Below are 8,905 nucleotides of genomic sequence, written 5' to 3' on the forward strand. Positions count from 1 at the left end.
TTGAGATCCAAAAAGAGAGAAGAAGTCATCTAGCTAATAACTATGGACCCGTAGGTCTATGGTAAACTACTCACAACTCATAGGAGGGGCAAGGGTGTTGATGTAGAAGCCCTCTGTGGTCGATCCCCCCTCCGGCAGAGTGCCAATGAAGGCTCCAAGATGGGATCTCGCGGATACAGAAGGTTACGGCGGTGGAAATTGTGTTTCGTGGTGCTCCTGGATGTTTTCGGGGTACGTAGGTATATATAGGAGGAAGAAGTACGTCGGTGGCCGCCCGAGGGGCCCACGAGATAGGGGGGTGCGCCCTACAGGGGGGCCCTATCTCGTGGGGTCCTCGGGAGCTTCTTGACTTGCACTCCAAGCTCTCCGGATCTTGTTCGTTCCAAAAATCATGCTCCCGAAGGTTTCATTCCGTTTGGACTCCGTTTGATATTCCTTTTCTTCGAAATACTGAAATAGACAAAAAACAGCAATATGGGCTGGGCCTCCGGTTAATAGGTTAGTCCCAAAAATGATATAAATGTGTAAAATAAAGCCCATAAACATCCAAAAGGGGTAATATAATAGCATGGAACAATAAAAAATTATAGATACGTTGGAGACGTATCAAGCATCCCCAAGCTTAATTCCTGCTCGTCCTCGAGTAGGCAAATGATAAAAAGAAATTTTTGATGTGGAATGCTACCTAGCATAATTCACAATGTAATTTTCTTTCATGTGGCATGAATGTTCAGATCCAAATGATTCAACATAAAAGCTTATAAAACATAAAAATAATAATGCTTCAAAGCATACTAACAAATAATCATGTCCTATCAAAATAGCATAGCCAAAGAAAGCTTATCCCTACAAAATCTAGGCCATGCTTCATTTTCATTACACAAAATACTCCCATCATGTACAGCCCCGATGACGAGCCGAGCAATTGGTTCATACTTTTTAACGCGCTTCAGCTTTTTCAACTCTTACGCAATACATGAGCGCAAGGCATGGACATAATACTATGGTGGTATATGGTGGTTGTGAGGACAAAAAGGGAGAAGATAGCCTCACATCAACTAGGCGTATTAACGGGCTATATGGAGATGCCCATTAATAGATATCAATGTGAGTGAGTAGGGATTGCCATGCAACGGATGCACTAGAGCTATAAAATATATGAAAGCTCGACAAAAGAAACTAAGTGGGTGTGCATCCAACTTGCTTGCTCACGAAGACCTAGGGCACTTGGAGGAAGCCTATGATTGGAATATACAAGCCAAGTTCTATAATGAAAAATTCCCACTAGTATATGAAAGTGACAACATATGAGACTCTCTGTCATGAAGATCATGGTGCTATTTTGAAGCACAAGTGTGGAAAAAGAGATAGTAGCAATTGTCCCTTCTCTCTTTTTCTCTCATTTTATTTTTTTCTTTTCTTTCCCTTTTTTTCTTTTTCTTTTTTTTCTTTGGCCTCTTTTTTTTTCTTTTTGGCCTTTCTCAATTTTATTTTATTTTCTCATTTTTTTCTTTCTTTTCTTTTTGTAAAGTCCGAAGTCTCATCCCGACTTGTGGGGGAATCATAGTCTTCATCATCCTTTCCTCACTAGGACAATGCTCTAATAATGAAGATCATCACACTTATATGGATTTACAACTCAAAAACTACAAAGCTAGAACAAGATATGACTCTATGTGAATGCCTCCGGCGGTATACCGGGATATGCAATGAATCAAGAGCAACATGTATGAAGATCATGAAGGTGGCTTTGCCACAAATACGATGTCAACTACATGATCATGCAAAGAGCAATATGACAATGATGAAACGTGTCATAATAAACGGAACGGTGGAAAGTTGCATGGCAATATATCTCGGAATGGCTATGGAAATGCCATAATAGGTAGGTATGGTGGCTGTTTTGAGGAAGGTAAATAAAGGGTTCAATACCGGCGAGAGTTGCGCGGTAATAATAAAGACTAGCAAAGTAAAAGGATAGGTGTGCATATGTCCATGGACTCGCATTAGTCAAAAAAGAACTCATATACTTATTGCAAAAGTCTACTTCGCCCTCGAAGCAAAGTACTACTACGCATGCCCCAAGAGGGATAGATTGGTTGGAAAAAATTCCATCGCTCGTCCCCGACTGCCACTCATAAGGCAGACACTCAAAAGAGCACCTCATGCAACAAATTTGTCACACAACTTTTACCATACGTGCATGCTACGGGACTTGCCAACTTCAACAAAAGTATTTCTGAATTTCATAATTATCCACTAGCATGACCCTAACATTACTACCTTTCTATCTCAAAACAATTATCAAGCATCAAGTTGATCATAGCATCCGATTCTTTTTCTATGATAGTTTTTATTATACCCAACTTGGATGCTCATAATTCTAGGACCAACTTTGTAACGAAAACAAATACCATGTTGTTCTAAGAGACTCTCAAAATAATATAAGTGAAGCATGAGAGACTAGCAATTTCTATAAAATCAAACCACCACCGTGCTCTGAAAGATTTAAGTGAAGTACTAGAGCAAAAACTATCAAGCTCAAAAGGTATAAGTGAAGCACATAGAGTATTCTAGAAAATTATAATCAAATAGGCTTCTCCCAAAAGGTGTGTACAGCAAGGATGATTGTGGCAAACTAAAAAGCAAAGACTAATATAATACATGACGCTCCAAGCAAAACACATATCATGTGGTGAATAAAAATAAAGCCCGAAGTAAAGTTACCAATGAACGAAGACGAAAGAGGGGATGCCTTCCCGGGGCATCCCCAAGCTTAGGCTTTTGACTATTATTGAATATCTTGGGGTGCCTTGGGCATCCCCAAGCTTAGGCTCTTGCCGCCCTTTATTCTATAGTCCATAAAAGCTTTACCCAAAACTTGAAAAGTTCACAACACAAAACTCAACAAGAAATCTTATAAGCTCCGTTAGTGAAAGAAAACAAAACCACCACATAAGTTACTGCAATGAACTCATTCTTTATTTATTTTGGTGTTAAACCTACTGTATTCCAACTTCCTTACGGTTTATAAACTAATTTACTAGCCATAGATGCATTGAGATAAGCAAACAACACACGAAAAACAGAATCTGTCAAAACAAGAACAGTCTGTAGAAATCTGTAACTAACGCAAACTTCTGGAACTCTAAAAATCCTACAAAAATAGGACGTACTGTAAAATTTGTTTATTGATCAGCAGCAGAAAGAATCAATGCAAAATCATGCTTCTATGATTTATTGAATTGTTTCTCGTGAGCGCAAAGTTTCTGTTTTTCAGCAGAATCAAATCAACTATCATCATAGTTTATCCTATAGGTTCTACTTGTCACAAACACTAAATAAAATATAAAAACACATCTAAACAGAGAGTAGATGCAAGATTTATTACTAAACAGGAGCAAAAAACAAAGAACATGAAGAAAAATTGGGTTGCCTCCCAACTAGCGCTATCATTTAACGCCCCTAGCTAGGCATAAAAGCGAAGATAGATCTAACGTGTGCCATAATAATAAGATAGATCTTGAAAGCTCATCTCATATTATCTACGTTCGGCAGCAAGTTTTCTTTGAGGAAAGCAAAAGTAATCAAATGGGCTAAATTTGGTGGGACAAATGTCCCCAAGATCAATCACAGGAGGAATGGGTTCCTCCTTCGGCCCTTCATAGTGCACAACTATTTCATCACTAAAAGCATTCTTTTGGCAAAATCTTGTGAGCCTATACTCAAGAGAGAATCCTAGCTCGTTGTTTCAAAGAGCAAAATCATTATTCAGTTCGTTAATGCAATCAATCAAGACTTTGGTAGGAACCTTTTTTCTAAGGTTTTCATTAAAAGCGACATAGTCAGAAGATTGAAAACGTCTAAATTCCTCTTGACCATAGAGGATCGCTTCTATGGGAGGATGACCGGCGTCCACCCTATAGTGTGCAAAGATTTCTTTGGCCTCTCTTATGATAAATCTAAACTCATGAGCCAAACAGATAGTAATAGCGCGCTTAACAGAAGAATGCTCAATATTAGAAAATTCTAGGAAAATTCTTTGTATGCAGGGATGCATATGCATAAATTGTCTTTCAAGTTCAACTACAAGCATAGCGATAGCATCCGCAAGACTACTAGTTCTATGAAGAAAAGAACAACCCATGGAAGGTAAAGCACCGGCACAAGTAAAGAAATCTTGAATAACACCTTTGCCAATGATGTTACCACTACCGATTCGAAACTTTTTAGTATGCAAAATAGGGGGTTCATTGGCCGGAGCCTCGTGATTTTCCATGTTATCATTATTGTCCATATCGATGATAATGTCCCCAATTTCAGACATAGCGGCAAACAAAAGCAAAACGGGAGAATGCAAGCAAAAAAGAGGGGAGGAGATTGGGAAAGAGAGGGTGAATAAAACGGCAAGGGTGAAGTGGGGGAGAGGAAAATGAGAGGCAAATGGCAAATAAAGTAAATGCGAGGGAGATGGGTTTGTGATGGGTACTTGGTATGTCTTGACTTGAGAGTAGACCTCCCCGGCAACGGCGCAGAAATCGTTCTTGCTACGTCTTGAGCTAGCGTTGGTTTTCCCCGAAGAGGAGAGGGTGATGCAACAAGTGTAGCGTAAGTATTTCCCTCAGTTTTGAGAACCAAGGTATCAATCCAGTAGGAGGCTCCTCAAAAGTCCCACGCACCAACACAAACAAACTGAGAACTCACAACCAATGCAATAAAGGGGTTGTCAATGCCTTCACGGCCACTTGCGAAAGTAAGATCTGATAGAGATAGTATGATAAGATAATTATATTTTTGGTATTTTATAATATAGATGCAAAAAGGTAAAGATGCAAATAAAAGTAGATTGAAAGCAAATATGATAAGAGATAGACCCGGGGGCCATAGTTTTTGCTAAAGGCTTCTCTCAAGATAGCATAAGTATTATGGTGGGTGAACAAATTACTGTCGAGCAATTGATAGAAAAGCGCATAGTTATGAGATTATCTAGGCATGATCATGTATATAGGCATCACGTCCATAACGAGTAGACCGACTTCTGCCTGCATCTACTACTATTACTCCACACATCGACCGACTCCACTACAAGAGGACAGACCTTTGGTAACACCGTCTTGTGTTACTATAGGCCCAAAAGTGTGTTACTAGGCCATATAGTAACACAGTTTGAAATGTGTTCCATTAGACCGTGTTACTAAGTGGTGTCAACTATCACACATAATAATTGTTACCATGTGTTAAAAAATGTGTTACAGTTGCATTACAGTAACATGTGCGTTATGTGTTACCGAACACACCGGTAACACACTTTTGTAATTATAGTAACACCGTTAGTAACATGTTTTCATGGACGTAACATCAGTGGTAACATGTTTCTGTAACTACAGTAACACAACTGGTAACACATTTTTTTGCATCGAAACACAACTAGTAACATAATATCCACGTATCGTAACACTATAATTATAGTAGTCAATTACTCTAGTAACAAATTTTGTAGCTATAGTAACACCATCAGTAACACCGCTATATCAATATGGTAACATAATTAATGTATTTGTTTTTTATTATTAACCACAAAATTCAATACCCATTTTATGAAATATAAATTTATTTAATAAAATCGATGCAATTGCATAAATAGTTAGTCATTTTATAGTTATGCTTGGAATCGTCAAAATGATAATGAAACTGAGCACAACACATATAGAAATTCATATGAAGATATTTATTACGAATATACAAGAGTGTATGATACATACGTATTACAATAAAGATATCAATCATATCATTTTGATCATAGGAAACACAATTATGGAGAATATTACACCATAGCATTTGCATCAGTTCGGCGAAATAAAAAGATCTTGTGGATGATATTACAATTTTAAATCTATCAATGTAAACTGCAACTATTTGTAGCTTAAATCTTCAAATTTTGTTTGCTTCTTGATCCAAGAATTAAGCTGCAACTCAACTATCCTTCTCTTGAATCTGTAAAAGAAAATTGCAGCTTAGATAATTGTTATTAAATGTACACAAATATGATTTCAGAATGTGGAAGGGAAGATTTGAACTTACAAAAGCTGAAGGCCAGGAAGTTAAGTATCATGAAGTGAAAGCCTCACCAATTGTCTTGCAATCAAAAACTTCCCTTACCAACTCCTCATTATCAACTACAGGTTGATCTATGCGCACAAGGGCAAATTCAGCACCTAACTCAATACCACCAACCTTAGTTCTTGGATCAGTACTCCGAATAGTACCATACGCAGCATTCCGCTTGTTGGGATACGTTGAAGTCTTTAAAATTACTTTGGAGGCAGCCTATATTATGATCAATATTAGCATTCTACGACATGATAATATAATTTGCATGAACAATATGAGATCTTTTTAATTTCAGCCCAGTAAGGTGCCCTAAAAAACTAAATAAACTATACCTGGCAACAAAGTCTAATGCCCAAGGTCACCTCGCTTGCTCATGCTTGGTTAAATGTATCCTTTACTTGCATATAGCAGATTGAGCAAAATTTGTAACAAAATCCATTTTTAAGCAGGCATCATAATGTGGTTTGGGTTGGGAATTTGGGTGCAGTAAACCATGCTCCTTGGTGAATCTTTACCTTGATGGAAGAAGTGCACCTTCTTTTTGAGCGAGCTAGGTGTGCAGTTCTAGTCCCTTGCTGGTTCGGTCTTGAAACAGATTCACCTGTAAGATCCCTCGTTTCCCTCACCTACCAAGATACAATAATATTAGATGGAATGGTATTCATACCTTGAAGCTACAGAAAGCTACAACTTCAAAACTCAAAAGGTACAAAAATTACCTCTAGCACAGAATCAATAACAAGGTACAGAAAGAGATCGTAAATGTGAACTAAGTAGGAGCTGCCTAGACGGGGTTTTTTTTTGCATAGTACAGAAAGTCAATTGCCTGAAAGCCAACTTCCTCGATCATCAAGATTAAGTCATAATACGAGACATGACGCTTCATCATGGATCATTGTAAAATTTTGGCTTCCTGATTTGTATCTTCATAGTGCAGGTATATGGTCAACATGTCCGTCGCCATCCTAGATATATATAAAAATGTCGATTAAACCATTACAAGTAAAGACAAATTAACTAATGACATAACATTGACAATTTAATTTGCCAATAGACATGTGAATGAAGAGGGCAGAGAAGTACACAGTAGCACGTCAATGCACTATCAACTTATTATAACTCAAAAGAGAGAGATGAGGTACAAGACCATGGGTCCAGCCACACCCATACTCAGATATAACACTGTTGACATATGGATTCGGGACATGTTTAAGTTAAAAAGTGTACAAATTATGCAAACTGAGCATTATTCAACCGACAGCTAACATTATGTTAAGCACTAGGTGATAGAAGAGCAGCGACATGTTGCCTCACGTGTCATCCCAATAAGTCGTTTAAGAAGCAACAGCCAAGGTGGCCAGTGTGCCAACGAATAATATTAGTATGGATGTTCGCCATGATATTGCTACATCAGGCCAACTATTCGGGGCGATATAAAATCCATCACTACGTCAGGGACACTGAAAAATTGACTGAAATGCAAATATACCAAATAATTTAAGGATGGGTGAGCTGTCAGAATCTTCAAAGAAGCTAGATGCTCCTACAAGTAGAGGAACTGATGATGTTGACTGCTTCCCTAAACAGAAGGGAAAACAAAATCTTAAGCATTTTCTCTGTTCCTAATTTCAGTCATTTGATCTAATGGTTCAATTTACGCAGTCAAAACTGTTGCAGTAGATCGGCTGCATCAAATCGAAGAGTAGAGTAGGGTTTGATCATGATTAACCAGTTTAAGGTCTGTCATATTTCTCAAGAAGTATGATCAAGTTAACTAGTTTAAGGTCTGTCATATTTCTCAAGAAGTCTGATCAAATTTAAACAATAGTCAGTGGATTGATCTAGCAGAAGTGTAGAACAGTACATGGCAAAACTATAGTCAGACACAACCGTACATGGTTTATGGGCTTTTCTACATCAGTGATTGTTTAATTATTTGTCTACGTATGGGATAATTACGCAATTAGCTGCGGCCATTAGGCATCTACAGTACACACTGTCCTACGAATTGTTGAGGGGGGCGAGCGATTGGTAGGGGTCTGACCCCTGCTCGCCCCTCCCTGTCTCCACCCCTGCATCGGTACAGTGATGTTTCACCTAGCATGCACCCCATAGAATTCCTAGCAGTCAGATCAGGGAAGGGGTGGGCGTTCAGATCCATACCAGACACGAGATTGTACTCCTTCAGGATGTAGGTGCCGGAGCTGAAAACCGACGAAGTCGTCGCCGCAACGATCCAAACGACGCCGAGGCAGATCGAGGAAGCGGCGCCGAGGCAGGTCGAGGAAGCGGCAGATCATACGGGGGTTGAGATGGGGGTGGGAGGAGGGGGGGTGGTTGCAGGTGGCGGTCGCACTGGGTGCTGAAGGGGCGGCGTGCTGGGCGTTGGAGGGCGGCGAGGTAGCCGCCGAACGGTGGGCGGCTGGGCTAGATGTGGATGACTGGATGGGTTTGAGACCCAATTTATCTAGCGTTTTCCAGTTAATTGGAGGGAGAAGTAAGCGCAAAAGTAATTAGAGGGAAAAGTAAGCGCCATGGTCAAGAACCGAAGGGAAATTTAGATATATTCTTTTTTTATCAAGGAGAATTGGGGGGAAATTGTTTTGGAAGAACCAGGACATTGTTACATATATTAATTTGTTTGGCATGGAAATTTTCCAAAAAGTGTTTTTGGAATGGAAAAATAGAGTATATTTTATTTATTATTTTATTGATTGAAAGGGGAAATTAGATATATCTAAATAGTAATGGCTTTATAAATTTGATTTACGTAACATGTGCTAAATAACCTATA

The 8,905-nt window shown here is 38.9% G+C and overlaps 1 long non-coding RNA gene across 1 annotated transcript; it reads right to left on the minus strand.

Annotated features, from left to right (window-relative positions):
- Nucleotides 1-6,630: 6,630 nt before the first annotated feature.
- On the minus strand, nucleotides 6,631-8,435 carry LOC119294132. The gene is made up of 3 exons (XR_005143351.1): nucleotides 8,275-8,435; nucleotides 6,831-7,076; nucleotides 6,631-6,737 (listed from the first exon to the last, which is right to left on the minus strand). It is a non-coding gene; the product is annotated as an uncharacterized LOC119294132 (long non-coding RNA).
- Between the last annotated feature and the right edge of the window lie 470 nt (nucleotides 8,436-8,905).

The sequence above is a fragment of the Triticum dicoccoides genome, chromosome 4B (assembly GCF_002162155.2).
Source record: "Triticum dicoccoides isolate Atlit2015 ecotype Zavitan chromosome 4B, WEW_v2.0, whole genome shotgun sequence".
Lineage (NCBI taxonomy): Eukaryota > Viridiplantae > Streptophyta > Magnoliopsida > Poales > Poaceae > Triticum > Triticum dicoccoides.